Genomic DNA, 21,953 nt, shown 5'->3' with positions numbered 1-21,953 from the left:
ACCTTGAATTAGATGAAAATATACATGTTTAGTATAAAATTGATTTAAAATATATAATGGATTTAAAATAATTTCCTGCCAAAGATCTGTGTTTGCTATTACTGGGGCTAGTGGTTTGTCATAATAAACCATACAAGCTGTCACAGGGAAAATGCAAGGTGAACATCATGACTATGTAGTAAGAACATAGATAATTTAAATACATATAGTCTTTTCTAGAAAAAAAAACCCCACATATTAAAAAACAAACAAACAAACAAATTATTTTCTTAACTATTTATCTTTAATTCAGTGGCATCAATAGCACAGAACCCTTATTGCCCCCACTTCATTTCTGCTGCCTTGGCTGTGCAGAGAGAATTGAGTGTAGAGTTCTGTGGAGTGAGGCGGTTGTGTCTGTGGTCCACAGATTCCTGAGCTACAGGTGACTTCTGTAGGGGCTACCAGGCTCAGCCCTGGGTCTCTGGTAGGTCCTGCCATCCTTCAGCCCTCTGATGGAAAGCTGAAGGTATCTGTGGTGAGACAAGTTGAACATCATCGCTATTACAGATTTTCGCAGAGCTTCTTTTGTCTCTAGATGATGTAATTAGGGAATCATCAAAATTGGAAGAGACTTCCACAATCATCTAGTCCAAACATCAACTCAGCACCACCAAAAACACCCCTAAACCACATCCCCATGATGTTTTTGTTCCTAATATCTAATCTGAATCTCCCCTGGTGCAACTTAAAGCCATTTCCTCTTATCCTTTCACTCAAGGCACAGCTGAATGACCAACTCCCACCTCACTACAATCTCTTTTCAGGTATTTGTAGATGTCTCTTGGCTCTTTCCATGATCACAACTGAGATAAAAGCAACCTCATCACTTGCCCAGAGAAGTATATTTCCCTCCACTAACCAGTAAGCCAATCCTGGTGGATTAACCTCTAGGGGCTAAAATTTGCCTCTGCAAACTTTGCCCCCTGTTAAGTCCCCTTCCACCCAAACTACTAGTGGTACAGAACTACTGGGGGTGCCTTCATACTAAAAGAAGCTCTACCAAGTCAGTGTCCACCTTCTACTGAAAAGAAAGGTCCTGCTCCCTCTCCCCTGCCCCTTTGTCCCAGCTTCAGGTACCCTTCTCCCTCCTCATATTGGCATTGGAAATTGTGTGGCCTTAGGGCAAGCCACCTCACTTGACAGGCTGACATATCTGGCAGTGAACTGTTCTTGTATTTGCATATTTATTTATATGCAGTGTTAGATTTCACTGGGTCAATTCTCTGAATTGATTTGCCCCAGGGCTATCTGATCCCAAGGGGAAGGGGGCAGGAGCGGGTGACAGAGGAAGGGAGCAGGAGTGGGTGACTGGGGAAGGAGAGAGGGTGAGGGGCAGGATCTTCTCCACTTTCTTTGCAGGACTCAGCGAGATGTGAAACCATAAACAGAAGATGAAGTCCAGTGCCAGCTCAATGTCCTGCCTGCTCCCATCATACACACTCCTGTCTTGTCCTTGCACCAGCTCCAGGAACTGGCTTTGCAGAATGCCTGGTGCTTCCTTGCGGTCCTTGTTTTCAGCTGCACTGACAGAAATGCATTTCACTGCTTGCTGTGTGGACAGGCAAGGGCCCACCCACCCTGGAGGGAGGGAGCAGGCAGGTCAGAAACATGGGACCACAGCAGACAGACAGGACACAGATGGCTAGAAATACTTTGGAAGAGGAAATCATGAGCTCTATATGTGAGATTGCATCCTTGAAATCCCCTCTGAAAGTTTTCACAATGTCCTTCTTCCCACATCACTCGGCACATCTTTCTCCTCTTAAGAAACAAACGTCTCCTTATGGCAGGAGCTGTGCATTGATTTCAAAGCACATGAAGGCAGCTGAAAACAAAACGTATGTGACAGCTATCAAGAAACTGCAGCTTTATCAGTGATGGCTGCCTGGATATCTAAAGAGTGCTGAAAAAAGTCTGACACACTGCAGTGGCAGTTGTCAAACCCTGACATGACGGGAGGTACCCTTTCTGTCCATACACACATCCCAGAAGCCAGAACTGTCTTGCTGCATCTGGCTTATAAAAGCCTACTTCTTGTGCTACATATATCAATTCAGTCTTGTTTCCTTCCCTATGATGTACAAATGTGAGCACTTGGGTTTAGCAAACCACAGCTGTGAGATACCTCTGACAGAGAATCTGCAAACCCAAATCCCTCAGTCTGATGAATATTCTCAAAACTAAGCACATTCAGGCTTCTGTACACTGCATATCACATGGGCTTTCACAAGATGTGAGGGACTGGCAAAATGGAATAGTGAGCTTAATTATGAAACAAAAAGAAAGTATGAGAGCCACTAGGCAGTAATAAGGGTTCCTAAAAAACCCAGAGATTAACTCTGTCTTCTTGAGATATGAAGGACTGGCTGTTACAGGTCTGGTTTATCACTGTCTTATACCAATTTTATGTTGTTATAAAAACAGGATGATAAAGTGTGCTGAACAGCCCTAAGTATGCATCTCTTCTGTTCTGTCACATACTTTCACAGTCATAAAACCAGCTACTAATTGAGAAAATCAAAGAAAAACCTACTAAAAATGAAATGGTAGAAATGTCAGATGTGGGGGAAGAGAATCATTATACACCTCGATCAATGCACTTTTACCGCAATGATCCAGCCTGAGGGACAACAAAAATTTATAGAAAATCTTATTTTTCAGCAAGATAAAGGCCTCTTGTAAAGCAGCATTAAAATGTCTTTGATAAGTAATTAAACAAGTCTGAAAGTTTCTTGAACACTGTAGAGTTAAACATACACCTTACATATTTGTCCATCTCCATCTTATCACATTATTTAATGCTTGCAGATCTTTGAAACCTGTTCTGTTATTGTTGAGCTTGTTCTGCAGTACTTTTTTGATTTAGGAAACACTTTGATTCACAGTGACTTACAGCATAATGTTCTATCCAAGAGAAACAAGTGTGTGACCCTCTCTATAACAGCAGCACATTGCAAAACCTAAATTGCTCACAGAGCATGTGCTCATGCCATGTGAATTCATATTTCTTCTTTAAAATGATACAGGTCTTTCTCAAATGCAAAAGGCATTAGGAAGTGCACTCAAAACCACTCTGAAGTTCAGGAAATGCCAAGGAACCTCATTTCTAAGCATCTTTATTTGCACAGAAATGTCAATATGCAGAATGACTGCTGGGCTGGAACAATACAGGAAAAGAACTTGGAGAAAGGGGACCAGTGTGGCTGGAATGAGCATATTATGAGGAAAATACACCTTGCTTGGTAGCTGGACTTTCAAATAATGGCTTTATTTAATTCCATCTATGCTTGGTTAATCTTATCTGTTTAAAATATTGCAAATGTATTCCTCATGAGGTTGCTTCAAAGAAGTATTTGGCTTGCACTAAGTCAGTAATAATCAGTGGCAGTGTTACAATAAATGTACATGAAGTTTATGAGAGACTACACAGTGGGGCATAAAGATACCTATTTGTAATTTCCAAGTTGTATGAGTTTTTTCCAGAAAAAATCCCAAACTTTTGAGACCTCTTTTTACCCAAGTAAATATCTGTATACACCTATTTCCTGTATCCAAAGGCAGACTTGTGTCATCTGTAATGTTTACTTTGATTAACTATAGATTGTTTGCCCTTTGATTGCTGCTAATGTTCTGTGGAACCATTTGTTTTTCTGCAGTGTTAATTATATTAAAGGACAAAGTATTGCCTTCTATTTAGGATAAATCAATTTTTAAAACATTTTTGTTTAGAATTAAAAAAAAAAATAAACAAAACAGATTTCCCAGCCTCTCATCTGTTCCCTGTAGAAGTGTGCATGAACATAGGCACCTGGGACATGGACCTTATTAAGGAATAAGAGAGAATATTTTTGTGAGGAGCATTCTGCTAAATTATTGGCTACAAATCACTTGTCCCTCAGGACACGCAGCACTTGTGTTTCTATTGGTAAAACCTGCAGGGAACCTGCTCTATGTTTACCTACTATTTATCCTGAAAAGTTTTAATAAAGATTTAATTGTGAAAGGGTTTCCAAGTAATGACTCATGGATGGTCAATGTATCCCAATCCAGGGAAAATAGAAGTTCTGCTGCATATTTCAGAATCTTTGGGATTAAGAAGGTGGTCAGTGGAATTTATGAAAAGTAGTGTAAATAAATGTATCAAGATGTGATCATTTGGAGGTTGTTTCTTATAACTGCTCTTTCCTCTCATTTTTGCCTTATTTATTGCTTCCCGTTGTGCAGCCATGACCATTTCCTTTTGCAAAAGCTGGGCAGACTGGAAGTTGGTGCAAAGACTCAGGTTGGGATGGGCTGGTCCCACCTCGATGCACTCAAAGGGTTTCAGACTTCTTGGAGAACCCTCCATAATATGCCTTCTAGAGAGAAAACAGAAAATGAAGGCTCAGGGTTTCCTTGTCCATATTAAGAGAGATGCTGTACCTGTTGCTGGTGGGGGCTTCATCACCCCGCAGTCCTTCTCAGGTGATGATCTTTCCTCCTTTGCTTTCTGTGGAGGAGTTTTTTGACAATAGACTTTTTTCCACCTGGAAAATGAAAGCAGCTTTGCTGTTCACCTTTCCCACTGGAGGTTTTCAATGGCCCCTGTGCTGCAGCAGTGCTGCAGAGCTTCAGGAGTCCACTGCTCTCACACCACAGAGACAGAGAACAGCATGTGAGCTTGAAGAGCCTTTTGAGAGACTCTTGATCCTGAACTTGGTTGCCTCTGTGCCTGTTGTGAGTGAAAGCAAAGGGCTGATCGGTCCTAACATAACTCACATTGCAGTAAAGGAAATTTAAATCCTAAGCATATTTTGCTTCGAGGCTATGCAGACATCTCCATTTGGTCACTGCTCTGGCTTTTTATTCCAGCCCTGTTGTAGGAATGTAAATTAGGACAAAATGGTTTCTGTTCCTAAGTAGATGCTTAAGTTATAGCCAGCAGATGTAAGTTTTAATTATCATTGAGGCAATTGCATACTATTTTTTCTTTTGTTTCAGGCAGTAATTATCTCATTTTACACCTTTCTGGTCACTGCTTGTTTTCATGGGCAGACTTCATGCAGTCCCTCACACTGAGTTAAAAAACCATCTGAAATTACTAGCACCACAATTAGACTGAAACTAGGAACAGCTCTACCTAGTAATTACAGATATGATGAGTAACTGTAATTTATGTCGGCTTTTTATCACCATGAGTTTTACAAAAAGCAAACAAACAAAAACAGGTCAACATCCTCATACTTCCTTTTTGCCAAACCTGTCCCTTCCCCTCCTGGTTTCTGTGAGCTGTGGCCACACTGGGAAAGCTGTGGGCTGAGCATGTCCGTCTGTCAGGTGTTGCTGCATCTCTCCAGAGTGTAACATGGGGATGAACCACACTGGAGCTCACCCACCTTCCCCCTCTCCTCCCTCTGAGTGTAGTGACAGCAGCTTGCAAAGGTGTAATAATGCAGCTGACAAAGTCAGAGGACCCAGTGGATAGGAACCACAACACTGAGTGTGTTGTGAAGCTACAAGGAGCCAACACAGTGATGTTTGGCCCTACATCCTCCTCCCAGGAATGTCTCCTGGGCAAAGGTCCATTGCAACCTCTCTTGTTATTCCTTATTTGTCAGTGGATTGTTATTAACCACTGATACAGTGGAGAGGTTCCTGCTTCCAGGAGCAAGGCTAGGAAAGCGGCAAGTGGAGCTCCCTAGGATCAGGCCCCTTGGAAGCTTAGGTAGGCTCTTCCCGCCCCCGGCTCGGTGACCACCCCGAACGGAATAGGTCCACACCAGCCAGGAGTCCACAAGGAAAAGCCAGTTTTAATGACGCGCGCTGACTTATAACGGGAGCACAGGAATTTCCAGAATTTGGGCAGGGAAGAGGGGCGGAGAGGGGGAGAAGTAACGCACTTCATTGGGTGCATGCAAACGAAGGGAAGGAGGGAGGGGAGGAACGGCAAAAGGACCAATGGGAGAATGAGGTTGACGGGAAAATTCTAGGGTTTTGTGGGAAGAGGAAACTTGGACAAGGAATGACTAAGGGAAAAATAACCAGGGTAGCCATATTAAGGGTATAACATTTAAACTGGGGAAGTGTCCATCCGAAAGCCCCCATGGTCCCGATTCAGTCACTGCATGTGCTCCCCGGGGTCTTGGACCTCCACATCTTTGTCTACCCAGCGTTTGTAATATATCTGCCACTTGGTGAATTCCTCATCAGTCTGGTATCCTCCGACACTTATTATTACTTTATTTTTTTTTCCAAAAGAAGTGTTCATATTTGGGGGAGTTTCAAGCTTGCCTTTTTAGAGGTAACTGTATAAAACCCCAGATGGTTCATATTTAAATCACTTACCATAAACCATGAGGTCTGGTGGTACACTCAGGCAGGTCCTAAGGTTTAGAGCCCTGGGACCATCTGGTAGAACACCCATATATTGTCACTCTGCCCTTTTAGTGATGAATCAGATATAAAAAAATCTCACTTTTACGATTTGTCTTTCAATGTGTTTTACATTAACATAGAAATAAATCCCAGAAAGTTAATAGATATATGAACATATTAATACCAATGTTGAATGACTAAGATAAGGGTGGTTTTCCTCCTCCCTTGCATTTTCATGGAATAAGAAACTGGTAATATGTCTGAAAAACCTTCTTTAAAATGTTGCTTCATAATCACTGACTAGAAAGAACAGAACATTTCCTGAAATACTGTGGTTGGCACAAGGTCGCAGTAGAGATGAAATGAAAGGATTGCACAATGTCCTAGTTGAGAAAGGTGAGTCTTTTGACCACTAAATTGTCTCTTTTGTAATTTTGAATATTTCTTCCAGAGGAACATGCTCAAGATTCCTGCACATATTTTATTGTGCATATATCTGTATTTATATACACACCCATATATATAGCAAGTGCAAAGATTTTGGTTGTTTCAGGTGCAACTGCAAAAGCAAAGTTACTTCAGAAAATTAACCAGTAGTAAAATATTGTAATTTTTCTTGGAAGGATAAGAAAATGTGAGTAGAGATTAGATTTAGAAAAACAAAAATTCATCTGTAAAAATGTGCTGAAACAGTAAGCAGTAACTATTGTTCTTTATCACAGTGTGGTGGAATAGTCACCACATGTACAGCAGTGTGTCAGGTGCCCTTGAACACCACTGAGTTCTGCATGCCAAGGGCTCTATACTTTTCTCAAAATTGCTAACTGAAATATATAGAAAGGTAAATTAAATAAAATAGAGGGAATATCAGAGTATCAGTTGTAAGAGAGCATTGGAAGCCCTAGAGCCACAAGGTGTTGTCTGGTTTATAGTGTATCCAAAGTTTATCTGGAAGCTGAAAGGGGCTGCAGCAAGACATCTAATACACCAAAGAGATAACAATGTAAATCAGGTTTTGTGGTAATTAAGGTATGTGTGGTGAAAACAGAGGCAGATGCATGTTTAGATTAGCAAGTTTTGCTAGATATGATAGGTGCTGAAACTTCAAGAATTGATTGCCAAATTCGTTGTTATTCTCATTCTGAGCAGATATTTGGAGTATGAGTAGAGTCATTAGCAGCACTTCTCTCAACATGTACCAGTGCAATGATTAGTAAAACATCTGAAAATGTGCTGTGCAGCCCTCTGTCCAACTGGCTGCCGACATGGCCCAATAATTTTGTCTTATGTTTTGTCTTTTACCTTCTGGTCTCCTAAAATTATATTTTTCCGCCTTTTTTTTTGCCTTGACCCATGATTTTGAAGACTAAAATGAAATTTATGACGCAGCCCTCATCTCTGGGTCAATCAGAATATTCACTTGCTAAGAGTTAATCACACATCAAAGAGGTATTTTGAATGGTCATTTTAACCCTGCAACACTCTGGCATACACCGAAGAAAACTGTATTGGCAAGGATCAGTGTTATTTACAATGTTCTCTTCCCAGCTTTGTATATGGCAAGAACTTATGCTTTTAATTTATCATAGTTCACTTTCTGAGTCTGGTGTTGTCATGTAAAGCCAAGCAGAGCAGATGTTGTTATGATGATGATTATTAGCATTATTATTGATGCTGTTTATAAATTAAAGCCTATTTAGGGGAGCAGTTGCATGTCTGCTTTAATCCTGTGGAGCTGAAAGGACCACTGAGCTCCCCGTGCTTGTTTAAAGTCTGTTTTAAATAGGGATGAACCTGAACATACGTTTAAGTGCTTCACTGAACTGGAGCCTGCAAGAAGTATGGAAAGTCTCATTTTCTTCATGGGACAAACCTTTCTTCATTCCAGCCAGACCATGCAGGCATAAATCACGCTGAGCAGCCGAAGAAATATCTCCCTGCATAAATTCACGGATTGCTCAAACTTAACACCTAATTACAGAGCTGTGAACCCAGATACAATGAAGGCGGTTTGAAAGACTGCCTGAAACATCATGGGTTGAGATGCCTTTGTCGGGAGCATTGTGCTGTGATGTGTAACGTGGGTAGATTCCTGTGGGATGTTGACAGTTTGTGGGAAATGCATGTAGGAGGAACTGGGTTATGAAGACCAGGGGGTTTAATATTTTTTTCTCTCTCATTGTACTGTATGTGGGCTTGGAGATTTTTGGGGGGTTTGGTTTGTTTTGTTCACCAAGGTGTGAGGAAGGAAGAGGTTCTGGCTTTGGACAAATCTGGCCACTACATGCAGCATGTTGTGAATCACTTGTTCCTGAAGGTTCCATACTACACTGGTCTTACCCTCCCAAAAAGATGCTGGTTGGCACTCCTGAGAGCTCTAGTTCTTTTTTTTTTTTTCTCATGGCATTGATATTGAGTGATAATCACTTGAAAAGCTATGGATTTATGTAATAAATTAATTAGCTTTGCAACATTTCCTCCACTCTCTGCCTGCCAGTCTGTCTCTGCTGGGACTTGCTCAGCTTTTTCCAAACAGTTACTAACAGCTCTCAGTATTATTATTTGCTTTTAAATAATTTGTCAGGAAAATACTTTTTTCCCTTCCACATCAGAAGTGGATTTTTATCTCTGCTTTTCTGGCCTTAAGCACAGGGTGGGCATGATTTGGGTCTGCACTGGTAGTGGTTTTCCACATACAAATTTATGGAGTTTGAATTTCACTGGCTTACAGCAGTGCAAGAAAAAAGGCACAAGCTTTGCCACTGTAAAAGGATGAATCTTACCTTCATGAACAACTTGTGACTAGTATCAACAGGGAATGAGATATCATATCCAGAGTATTAATGCTTTTAGTTATAGAAGAACAATTTTCTCATCACTCTCCCTCCCATACTTTTTCCTCTCCTGAATGTATGCTGTAATTTACATGTGATATCAGACAAGGATCTGTTTAAAATAAAGATGATGTATATACAACTTCTTGAAAAATATTTGTTGAACTTAATGAATTTGCATATTCTAATTTTTTAAGAGTGTTTAGTCCATTTTAGTCCTGCTAGAACAAAGAGTTCCACAAAATAATTTTGTATTTGTGTTGTGAGAAAAATTTCAGTCTTTTATCATTTCTTGTGGATTTTTATTGTGTTATGTTTCCACTTTTTGAATGAGAGAAAAATTGAATAGGAGCACAGGATATTTCATTTGTATTACAGTCATCATATTTCAGCTTCTAATATATTCCTTCTTATTTTGTCTTTAAATTAAATGGACCTAATCCTTTTTATCTTTTTGCATAGAAAATTCTTCATTCCTCTACTTATTTTAATTATTTTTTATCTGAATCCCTTCTGTTACCATGTTATCTCCTCTAAAAGCACTGACCAAAGCTGAACATGGTGTGCCAGTTGGCAGCGTATTATTCATTTGCCTATCACATTATACTGTTTGTAATGTTTTCCACCCTGTGTCTTATGCCTCATAATACATTGTTTGTCTTTTTTCCCCCCAGGTTACACTCTCTACAGAAGCTTTCCTGCAGAGTTGTCGTCAGGAGAGATCCGAACCTTTTCCAGAATGTCCCAGTTTATAAGTCACTGAAGTGTCTCTGACTTTCCAAACTCTTCTTGCTGATTGTCACCGCTTTTCCAGTATTTATTTAATGTAGTGGGCTGACATTCACCTGGTCTTGTAAGGGCTGTCACTATCTTTTTCCTCAATTTTAGCCGTTATTGTACTGTGCTCAATTTTTGGCCCCTCACTTACAAGAAAGATATTGAGGTGATGGAGCATGTCCAGAGAAGGACAATGGAGCTGGGAAAGGGTCTGAACCACAAGTCTGATGTGGAGCAGCTGAGGGAGCTGGGGGTGTTTAGCCTGGAAAAAAAGGAGGCTCAGAGGGGTCCTTATTGCTCTCTACAACCACTTGAAAGGAGGGTGTAACCACGTGGGAATTAGTTTCTTCTCCCAAGCAAAAAGTGATAGGAAACCAGAGGAAATGGTCTTAAGTTGCACCAGGGGAGGATGAGGCTGCATATTAAGAAAAAAATCTTCACAGTAAGGGTTTTCAAGCATTAGAACAGGCTACTCCAGGGAAGTGGTGGAGTCACCAATCCGGGAGGTGTTTGAAAGAAAAATAATTGGTCTTCTAAACCATAAATTACTATATGTTAAAGTTTAAATGTGACATGGACAAGGTTTAGTGGTGGACTTGGGAGTGCTGTGTTAACAATGGAACTTGATGATCTTAGATGTGTTTTCCTTCTCAAATGACTCTATGACTCTGCATGTGTCTGTGTATGTGTTCTGCAGATGCTCCCACGAAAGCACATAGACCTTTCCTGGGTTCATTCCCATCAATGGCCCTGCCAGAAGACATGGGGACACCCTGACTCAGTTTCTGCCAGGCCATCTGGTTTGTTTGTTCTTACTCTTCATTTCATGCTTCTGTGTTGTGCTCCAGTTGTCAGTGCAGAGCTGTTACTGGAGCTCATGCAGGCACATCTGAGCTGCCTTTGAACTTGCCAGCTCAGGTGAAGTGGCAGCAGAAGGCAGTGTGGGAGGCTGCGGGCCCTCCTGGCTTGCACAGCCTCTGCTAGGTAGTAGTGATGATCTCCGTGCTGATACACCTACCTTCCTGAAGTGCAGGAACTACACTTGCAAAAAAAATGAGTCACAAAAACTCCTCAACCTTCTGCTGCATCTCTGAGTGCAAGTTGTTCATGGCCTCCATCCCTCAGCCATGAGTGTTTCTCCACAGGTGTTGAACAGCCTTTCCAGAAAAAAATCCCCAAACACATTATCAGAGGCTTTTGGATAGTTCTAGTGCACAATATCTACTGAGATAACTCCAGTGATTTCCAGATTCTTTTAGATCTCCATCTAGCAAAACATAATCAGTTGCTTAATATTAAGCTACTGCCAGTGGGATTTTTCCTATGCTCAAATGCAAATGGATGCTTCTATGTTGGACTCAGTGATGTTTCTCTGTTTAAGTACATGGCTGAAGAAATAAGCTATTTTATGTGATGCAGTCTTTGCACATGAATTTCTAAAAAGCTCCTTTCTGTAGCATGCAGAGCAGGTGTAGGTTCTGTGGCTCCGTGCTACAGAGGCTACTTACTGACAGCTGGAATTGTTGGCTGCACTGCCTTTATAAACTCAGGCCAAAAGAGCATTCAGATTAAGCAATAATTTAAGCAATATTAAGAGGAATGGGGAGAGCACATGGCCAGTTAGTCACCAGAGGTACATACGTATGCAGAAAGTAAATCCCCAACCTGTTATAGTAATGCACTTAGTTACTGGAAATGCAATACGAGCTTACTTTCATGAGCAAGGATGAAAGAACTTGCTTAACCTTTGTACAGCATTTTCCACCCACACACAAAAGTGACATCAGATGCTTCGTATAGGTAAAAAACAAGTCAGCATTTGGGAGACTCCTGAACAAGAGACAGAGATAACCCTTTAACTCCAAATCTGCACATTTAGCTTGCTACACATTTATGGGAAGTCACATGAAACTTCTCACTGCTTATTTCTGGACCTTAATGACTCCGACGCAGAAAGAAAACCTTTCAGCCCTTTCCTTAGAGCACTGGGCATAAAGCACTTACTGGAAGATATTTTACGTTCGTGCATACCATATAAAGTAAGGCTTTTGCATTTGAATTGGGGAATATTTTACTTTCTGGTACACTGCATATGGAATCATTGGCACTAAAGAGGGATTTTCACAAGGTCAGTCATTAGCTGACCTTTGAGTGAGAGTGTGAAAGCCTTGGAATGGGAGTTTAAAAGAGTGTCATTGAGATAGCTGAGCAAGACACGGGCTGGAAGCATCTAGCTCTGTGCAACACCTGGATGGATTTCTATCCACTCCAGTGTCACTTAAATAATTTCTGAAGGATTTATGAAGTTCAAAGTTTCCAACCATTGCAGAGCAACTCCATGCTAACATTTTGTGTCACTTTTGGAACAGGTTGGGGCTTAGTTTCCTGTGCATCCCAGCATGCAGCAAGAAAGGATTTGTCTTTAATTGAAATTTTGAACATATATGAATATTCTAGTTCCTCTTTCCTTCTTCCTGTTCGCTTTCGGCCCCCCCAAAATGTTTGATAATAAACTTTGAAGTCCTGGGAGAATTAACATGTGTTTGTGAAGGGAGAAGGTGGGGGTGGCGGAGGTGGTGGAAGGAGCTCAGTTTGTCAACACAACAGCCAGGAAGCAAGTTATTTATAAGGCTTGTGGTGGAGAGGGGGCCAGCCCACGTGTTTTTAAAAAAGATCTTAACTAATCTCGTGGTACAGCTAATTCTGTTATTTGTAAATACATTTCCCTTACAGTCTTGATGGACAGAGGGAGACCTAAAAGAGGATCATGGTAGGGGGCATGGCAAGTCTCTCTCAGCACCTCTATGCCCAGGTGCTGCCCCATGCAGATGTTCAACTTTCTCTGGACTTAAGTGATGCTCCTGTAAAGGGCTTTGCCATCCCCAGGAAATGTTAGAATGGAGGTACGCAGGAACTGATGCTTTCTTAGAATTCAAAAATGCTATGTTTAAATCATGTGTCTGACAATGTTCAGCCTAAATTTTGATGAGCTCTTAAACCACAGAATGTATCATTTCCAGCTGGGTTTCATGACTCTAGCAAAGAGGAAGTTGACTGAGAGGCATATGGTCATGAGACTATACTTGGATGGACTGACATCAAAAGAAGTGAATTTTGGACACACTAAGATTTTTAAATTCATTGAATAAGTACAGTCACATTTAGATTTATTTTCTTTTTCTGTGTAGAGCATATAGTGAGCTGTTTTGTGGATTCAACAGCACTCAAGTTCCGTGACGCATGCATGACAAGGACTTGACACTGCTCCTGCATTCCTCCGGTCCAACAGCCATGTGAAGGGTGTATCATCCTCAGCTAAAAAAGGTCAAAAAAATAGCTTTATCTCAGGAAAGATAGTCTGCAATTTAATGCTTAGGCATGCAAACTCTAATCACATGCGTGTGCATTTGTATGTATATGGAAATATATATATGCATGGATACAAATATATATAGATATATGTATAAACACCAGTATTGAATTATTAAATAGTTGTATTTTAATTTCATTTTCTTACAGTAAAAAATCCAAGCCACACAACTCCATCTTCTTTTTTTAACCTTAAAGGGCAGTAAAATTATAAATGTATGACATAACAGATTAAATCTGGGGAGATATGTATTTGTACTTCAGTTTTATACTTGGAAAAGTAGATATAAAAGAAAAAAGATACATTTTTAATAATAATCAATAAGAATCCATGCTGAGGTCTACCTTGTTAAAGAAAAGGCAAGAAAAGAGAAATTCCAATAGGTATTGCTGTAGAAACCTCCCTGAGTTATGTCCATTTACTGGTTAGAAAACTAAAATCACTGAAGGGCATGCCCTGCCCTTCGTCCTCTGGGCTTCATCCCACTGGGATTCTGCAGAGCTCTGGCAGCACAGCAGTCACAGCTCCAGCTGGGGACACGCCAGCACCCCGTGCAGAAACTTCACAGGTAGCATGGAGTGAAATTTCTGGGTGAAATTCTGGCCCTATTGACGTTGGCAGGTGTTTTGCAACTGTCTGGAAGGGAGATGGAATTTAATCCTCTTTGTCCAGAAGACAAGCTGGGAACCAAAATTAATATGCAGGTACAAAACTTCAGTTTTATATTTTTCAGTATCAGGGAACCTGCTCTTGGCCTGAAAGATAACAGGCTAAAACAGAAAGGAAGTAAAAGAACAAAAACCAGTGGCTATTTCACTGACTTCCTGGTGTTCCAGAGAGGTAGAAAATTAGGATCAATTATAATTTAGATGTACCTTACTGGCAAGATTTATCAAACCTTTCCCACACCTGGGACTAAGAGAGTGTATTTGTATTTACTTTCATTAAAATAAAAAATGATATCTAAGAGCAAACTTGAAAAGCTATATTTTGAAAAGAAGTTTTAAAAGAAACAAATGTTTGAAAAGGATATTTTAGAAGACAAACACTTTGGTATTTTAAAATGTGTGACACTCTGTGCTCTTCCAGTTCTGCATACAATGAGAGAAATTGCTGCACTCACAGCATCACCATGAAGTGTGTTAGTTCACAGCCAGCAGAACATGATCCTGGTAGGACACTAAAACAAGCACTTGCAGTTTCTATCCAGTATGTGAAATCTTACAAATAGGGAAAGATTAAATGGAATTTCTATTAAAAAAATATATTAAAATATATATTCCAGCAAACAATTCTGTTTCACTTCTCAGGCTAATTAGAAAAGAAACATATTTAGGGATGCATAGAGAAATTGTACTTCTATTTTAGCAATGACAATGGACTGTAAAACCTTCCATTTCAGCCTTCAACTTTATTTTTAGTATGACATTTATATTCCTAGATAGAGAAAATCTATCAGTAAAAGCTGTCCTGGCCCTACAAAATACAAAAATTGTCTCTAGTAATTTGCAAAGATGTCTGAGGCCATCATTCCTCATGAGACATTTTGCTGACTGTAACATAGTGCTGCTATTCCCAGAGGATCATAAATATTGTTTTCTTTGGTGTTTGAGGCTTCTTGGCTTTAATACTCTCCCACATGTATATCAGTATAATCTCTATCCTATGTCCTTGTGTTACCTAAAATAAGTGAAAGCAAGCAACATCTGAGTCTCCTAACTATGATTTCTGGCTGGATATTTTTGCCAGGAATACATTCAGGCAGTCAGATCCCAGTACCGGTGCTCCAGTTCAGTTGTAATAACACAGTTTTGTGCTTTCAGTATTGGAATGCAGTTTCTTGGGATTTTAACTGTATTTTGAACCGTGATCAACAACTGATAAATTGATCTCATCTGCAGATACTATCAGTCTAACATGTTATAATAACTATGACTAATTATTTAAATTGAGTGCAAACAATCCTAATAAGACTTTTTTTCTGTAAATTTATTTTTAAATGATATATAATTATCTTAAATTGTAAAAATGTTTAAACTGGAAAGCAAACTAATTGAGACAAATATCTCCAAATCATGATCTCTTCTCTAGGGGAAGAAATGCTATAGTAAGACTGGCAGTGGATGAAACTATAAGATTTGTAGAACTTATTTATGCAGAAAATCTGTAGTATCTCTAACAGCACATTAGTCAATCCATTTCATGCTAGTATGTTCTTTGTAGTCTGAGTACGAATCCAAATCAGAAAACTGTGCTTCCTGTGTTTCAAAACGGTTTGGCTTCAGAATTCTGTTTCTCTATGCATTTTATGGACTTTGAGTAACGCTGTTTCAAAAATTCCATCTAGAGCAGTTCCAGCTGCAGTGATCCATACGTGAAGCTGCATGCTGACATTGATCAGGCTGTGTTGCAAGTGTTGTGAAACTGCAGTATTTGTTTTGAAAAGGCACAGATCCTGAAGCTTGAAAGTCTCAGCCACTTTTTTGGATTAACAAATTATTTCTAGTAGTAAAGCACCAACTTTTTTTTTTTTTTTTTTGTACAAAACATGGACTTGACTTAGTGGAAAATTATAGACTCATTTTTTTTATTTTTCTCATTTAGATATTCATAGGGTATTTAATCATGAAAAAAAAGAGTTTTTCATTGTCAACCCACCTAACTGTGGTGCTGCCCAGCTGCCCTGCAGAACTCTTTCACATCTCCCATGTGCCAGGCAACAGCAAATGAGCCCATGGGGCACCTCTTCCTGCTCAGATGACCAACTGGGTAACAGTTAATCCTGACATTTTAAACAGAACTGACAATTCAACAATGGTTGCTACAGCTGTGAGAGAGTTCATTATGCCAAGGGACTGCATCTACAATGAACAATGGAAGTGAATCTGGGAAGGATTTGAATAAAAAGGAGCTAAGCTCTTTGGAGGGACAACGTGGAAGATCAAATGGAGTCAGGAGCGTGAAGGCTGCCTTTGTGTAAATATGAATATATGAAAAGAGATTGTGGATGGAACTGAATTTCACCAGGGAGGTGAACTCCCCGTGCACAGTCACTAAGTGGGCTAAGCTTCCCTATTAGACTTGGATTTTGCCAAAGTGAGAACAGCTCGAGGGAGTTCCAGGCAGAGCTGTGATACAGAGAAGCAGCTCATGAGGCCAAATAAACCAGCCAATGCAATGAAGAGAGTATTGGACACCTAGAGAGAGCATGTCATTTTTTTTTTTTTTTCATTTAATGGATCCTAGAAGGCAAACTCTTTGGTCAAGATAATCTGATAAAGTAGATTTCAACCATGCTGTATTGGCATCCTCAGAAAGTCCTTGCCTAGATGGTGATTGATTATTGGTATTAAAGAAAGATGGGCACACAGTAATAGTCTGCAGGACACCGGCTAAAAACCATAATTTCAACCTATATAAAAATAAATGTTAGGTCATTGGGTGAGCTGTGCAGCACCCTGGTGTTGCATGACCCAGCCTAAGGAGAAATGTATGCAAACAAACTTGCACGTAGAGTCCTTAGAAGGCAAAGAGCACATAAAACCACATCAAGGCCTCTGCGAGCTACTTCTAAAATGTTAACAAGCAGGTTACTTAAAGAGCAGTGCCAATGATAAGAGAGACAGAGATGGAGAATGTAATTGGCTAAAAATAATTTTACTGCCAGAATGCTCTTTTGAACTGCTTACTGTAGCTTCACAGCAAGTTATTTGCAATTTCAGGCTGTGTTTAGCAAACTTTCGTTTGAAACAAACAAACAAAAAAAGAGCAGCTATAATTCTGTATACCTTCCAAAATAGTACTAACTGACAGGAGGAAAATATGACTTGGCCAGTAGTGTTACCAGCTTTTGCTCTTTTGAAAAACTTAGAACAAATGAAAAAAAGGAGTGTGTGAAAAGTGTCTGATGAGTTACTGAAGGGGGTAAGAAGTGAATGGATTGTGGTAGTCATTGTTTTTAAATTGTATTAATAATTTCCTTTCAAGATTGACTTGTGTGTTGGTGATCGCCCTCCCGAGCTAAAAGGAAGAAGGAGAGCCAGTCCCACCTGCAGCCTGCCAGCTCCCATCCTGGTTGTTGAGATAAGAGGGTTGTAGTCCCAGGTGAGACACTGAAGATGAAGCTCTTGGAGGCATCACAGTGGCCTGACTTCAAAACAGGCAGTAAGAGGAAGCACCTCACTGTGCCAGAGCTGTACTCACAACAGACACCTCCCAAAGTTCCCAGACCTCCCCAGGCTGAAACAGCCCCCCAGGTGTTGGCAGGGACGTGCTCCTGGTGCATGGCCTTTCCGTGCATCATTATCCCTGGAATTGTTTCACCCCTCTGGCAGAAGGGTTGCTCTCCCAAAGCAGGAAGATGGAATCATAGAATGGTTTGAGTTGGAAGGGAACTCAAAGATCACCAAGTTCCAACCTCCCTGCCATGACCAGGGGTCAGTAGGTCATGGTGCTCTGTGGCACCTGAGAAATAATCTCACAATTCATTTTCTCACAAATAATCTGAGGTAGAGTTTTGGATCAGCCAGGACTATTCTTTAATTAGGCACAGTAGTATTGTTTGAAAAACCTGGCAATGAATTGGCCATGGCTGATATTAAGAGAAGATGGAGTATCATGAGACAGGCACTCACATATGGCTTTTCTTCATTGTTCTCTATGCAATCCAGTGCCTTCAGAGAATAGCTGTGCTGTTTGTTTATTATTGTTATTAGCTTTTATTAAATTCAATGAAACCTACCTCCAAGTCCCTCTGTTTTTCAGTTTCTCATTTGACAGCATTATTTGCACTGAGGAAAATTTCACTGTATTGTAGAAATTACTATAAAGTAAATTAATACAGGGTAAATTATTAAAATTTCTTGTATAATATTTTAATAAATAATGACCAAATGTTGAAAACATATTAAATGCAGATAATTTTGCAGCTGACTGAGGGCATAACAAACAATTTTAACAGCTATGAAATGTTTACATTTGTGGTATTACAGGAATATTGAGAATTTTTTTAATGCAAACTAAGTAATACTTTTACACAGTTTTGAGGTGAAGATCTGTACCAGTTTAGCAAATGACTGACACTGCACCTACCTACCATGGTAGCTAAAATGTTTTCTTTTTATAAATGTAAAAAGGTCTGTAGAGCTGAATGATATTTGTTTGCTGTGAAGTTGATGTTTCAATTATCATCATGAGCCTTCAGCCTGAACACCCCACTGAGATGGATGGAATCAGCTTGGAAGCACACAGAGCCTCTGCTTCAGGCTATCTGAAGAGCTGGACATAACTCCCTGTGCTGGACTCCTGCTCAGCTAATGTCTGGCAGGTTTTTTCAATCACCAAGTAGGCTGGAAATAATGGTTTGGTCTCCAGTACAGTCCCACTTTTTCCCCGTTGCAGACCAATTTCATGTGCTGAGAGCAGTGATGACTGCTGGTATTCACTGCATTTCTTCAAATGAGATCCATGTTCCCCTGTTGTCAACTTCTTCCCCACCCTCACAAGAAATTTTCTCCTCTGTGCCTCTCCTGTACCCTCTATTCCCAAATCTTTGCTTCCATGTCTTGTTGCACATCTGCCACACCTGAGTCCTGTGAGAAGGTCAGTTGCTGGCTCTGATACAGAACCTGCCTCATCTGCTGAGTGGAGCAAGGGTGTGACAGACACACAGCTAAGAATTTTTGTCTCCTGTAGTGTTCTTACCTGGGTCCTGCAGGACAGTCCATGGCTCACAATGTGGCCCTAAGACACCACCATTCCCCTGTTCCATGGTATGGTGTGATAAATGTCCATGGTCATGTCCTTTTGTCTAGCAAAGGTACTCGTGATACAGGTGACACTGAAGGTGGGGGAAGATCACCAACTGAGAAAGGAGAAGGTGGCACATTAAAAGCAGAGTTGGCAGTTTTGTAAAGCTGACATCAGCAATGCAAATGTCCAGATGTATTACTCAATACATCTCAAAGGTTTCATCAGGAGAAGGCAAGAAACACTGGTTTCAAGAATGGAAACTTTAGAGAAGTTCTGTCCTGCATGGTGAGTCTGAAAAGCAGATTTTCAGTCTGAAAAGCAGATTTTTGTAGGGGACCTGACATTTGTGCATCATATCTAAAGGTACTCCTTGGCTCACATGAAGTCCAAGTGCCCTTTCCTGTAATGAAGGAGTTGTTCCCACCAGAGTCAGGGGGTGGATGAATGCACTGAAATCTGCCTGAGCCTGCAGGCAGACCTGTGCAGGGTGCTCAGTGGGGCCACATCCAGGATGCCTGACACTTTTCTTCTTTCTCTGTAGCTTTTTATTTTTGTCTTTCCCCTTCTGCAGGGTGGGATGAGAATAGGCTGCCTGGACTTTGGATGCATTTTAACAGTACTGGACTTGGCTATTTGAGAGATTTTGCCACACCGTCATTGCAGCCAGCTGTCTGTTCTGCAAGACAAGTAACCCAGACCATCTCTATTGAAGATATGCCCAGCATGCACCTCCTGGGTTCCACATAACCTCCTTGCTCCAACCCAAAATTGACTATGGATGAACAGTGTGACTCCACACTGTGCTTCCAACACCTGCATGATCCCAGCCCCTGATTCCACAGAAGGGACAATTGATTGCAGCTCAGAATTTCACTGCAAGCATTGCACTGGGAGGCCTGCCAGTGTGAAGTATCAAATTAAAAGTGACAATAAAGTGGGGGTTTTTTTCTTGCTTTACCTTACAAGCATTTTTCCCATTTTTCAGTCTGGCAAAACTGATGCAGAGACAGTTCAGGTGACTTATATAATGTCACTCATCCAGTGAGTATCAGTGAAAATATAGACTAAGTTGTCTGAATCCCTTTATAAGCAGCTTTTGTCTCATATTTTAGCCTGACTTAGCATCATCTCACATCTCAAGGACTTCTAAGTGTATACTGTCTTCAACAATGCATGACAGTGACTGCATGACACTTGCCAGAGTCCTGAAAACTTAATACAGAAATCCAGTAGTGATTCTGATATGCTTTTATCTGATGTGCTCATCAAGTCAAACCTCACCTTAGTATGCAGTCATATAACAATGTCAAATCTATTCCCATTGTTACTCTGTTGGCTTTAATGGAGCAGCACCAGAAAGGAGATTTGGCTATGAAATATTAAAGTTTCAGAAACAGGATTTTCAGCTCATGTGCAGCTGTTTTCCACAGTGGCAAGAGTACAGTATTCAGCCAGTGAATGAAAGAGGAACACCAACAGTTCGAGTGTAATACTGAAGAAAGTAGGGGTTTTTCAGTTGCTCTCTTGATGTGTTGAAGGAGAGTGAACTGGTTCTGTTTAAAATATGGGCAAGCACATTTGATGAGTAATTAAGTAGCATATAAAATGACTCAATAAAAGAACCAGGATATTTTTAGCGTTGCTGGAAATCATGCTTTTAGACCAGAACTCACACTATATCCAGGTGGCAGGACTTTTTTGGTTTTGCTTTTTTTCAAAAATTTGAATCTAACTCAGGTTTATCAGAACATGGCAGAAAAAATCCTGTCCACAGCAGTTTTCCCTGTGGTAGACGTCATAATGGCAGAAATTTCACAAGGACAACTGGCACCAGAAGATTTCCACCTTTCAGTTGGTTTGGGGCCAAAATAGTAATTGATTTTTCACTTTCTGCTGGAGATTGTAAACAGTTAATGTCTTTTTTTTCCTATTTTTTTTTCACTACTATGATATTAATTAGCTACAATGAAACTATTTCTGATCAATTTTTAATTTCTTCATCTTATCATTAAATGTAGTCATGTCTATATTTTGCACATTCAGTCATATTTGAACTCAGATAAGGTATCCTTAGTGAAATATTAAATGAATGTCAAAGATGAACAGAAGATTTTTTTGTGTACTGAGTAGTAAAATCTAAACAAATTGGTAAATGAGTAGTCAATTCCTTTATTTAAATACCTATACAAAATAAGGTCAATAAAAATATATCTGACAGTGAATATGTCCAGTGGGAACATTTCCTTGTGCTTTCCTTTATAGTGGCTAAACATTAAGTCAAGCCTTTAACTTGAATTTTATATATTAAAGCAATAATAATCGAGGCACAGGGTATTTCCTGGGAATTAATGACTGACTGGGAGAGTTGATGGGCCAACATGAAGCTGAGGACCATTAACTCAGCTAGTCATTAATTTCCCTGAAAATCCCCTGTGCTGAAGTTGTTAGGACTTTTTTATAATCTTATCTGTTAGTGTAAATATAAACATTTTCCCTCCTGTCCCAACAATTTCTAAAAAGAATCCATAGTGTGGATCTACCGGCAGCAATGTCCAGATGTCCCTTCCAATCTTAACCACTCTGTGACTCTGGAAAAGCCAAGAGTTTTGACCAAAGAAAAGTTTATTTCTATGGACTCCTAGAGAAGTCCATATTAGTAAATGCCCAATTTCCAACATTTTCTGAAGGTTCTGCATGGCAAAAAACCTCATGAAATCAGATCCTAATCTATCACATTGAGTATGAAACCAAAAAGGGTTGTTCTGATAATTTATTTTGATGATATTATGTCCCTATATATGTATATATCTTATCAGGTCATCTTT

At 40.1% G+C, this 21,953-nt stretch overlaps 1 long non-coding RNA gene across 3 annotated transcripts in view; it reads left to right on the top strand.

Annotated features, from left to right (window-relative positions):
• LOC139676745 (uncharacterized) overlaps window positions 1-21,460 on the top strand; it is a 147,004-nt gene extending 125,544 nt beyond the window's left edge. For all 3 annotated transcript variants that reach the window (XR_011698721.1, XR_011698720.1, XR_011698722.1), the window contains 3 exons: window positions 9,905-10,083; window positions 17,365-17,541; window positions 19,700-21,460. This is a non-coding gene — a long non-coding RNA (uncharacterized lncRNA). The remainder of the gene's footprint in view (window positions 1-9,904; window positions 10,084-17,364; window positions 17,542-19,699) is intronic.
• The last annotated feature ends 493 nt before the right edge of the window (window positions 21,461-21,953 follow it).

The sequence above is a fragment of the Pithys albifrons genome, chromosome 1, assembly GCF_047495875.1.
Source record: "Pithys albifrons albifrons isolate INPA30051 chromosome 1, PitAlb_v1, whole genome shotgun sequence".
Taxonomy (NCBI): domain Eukaryota; kingdom Metazoa; phylum Chordata; class Aves; order Passeriformes; family Thamnophilidae; genus Pithys; species Pithys albifrons.
This window is presented reverse-complemented; position numbering and strand designations above follow the sequence as displayed.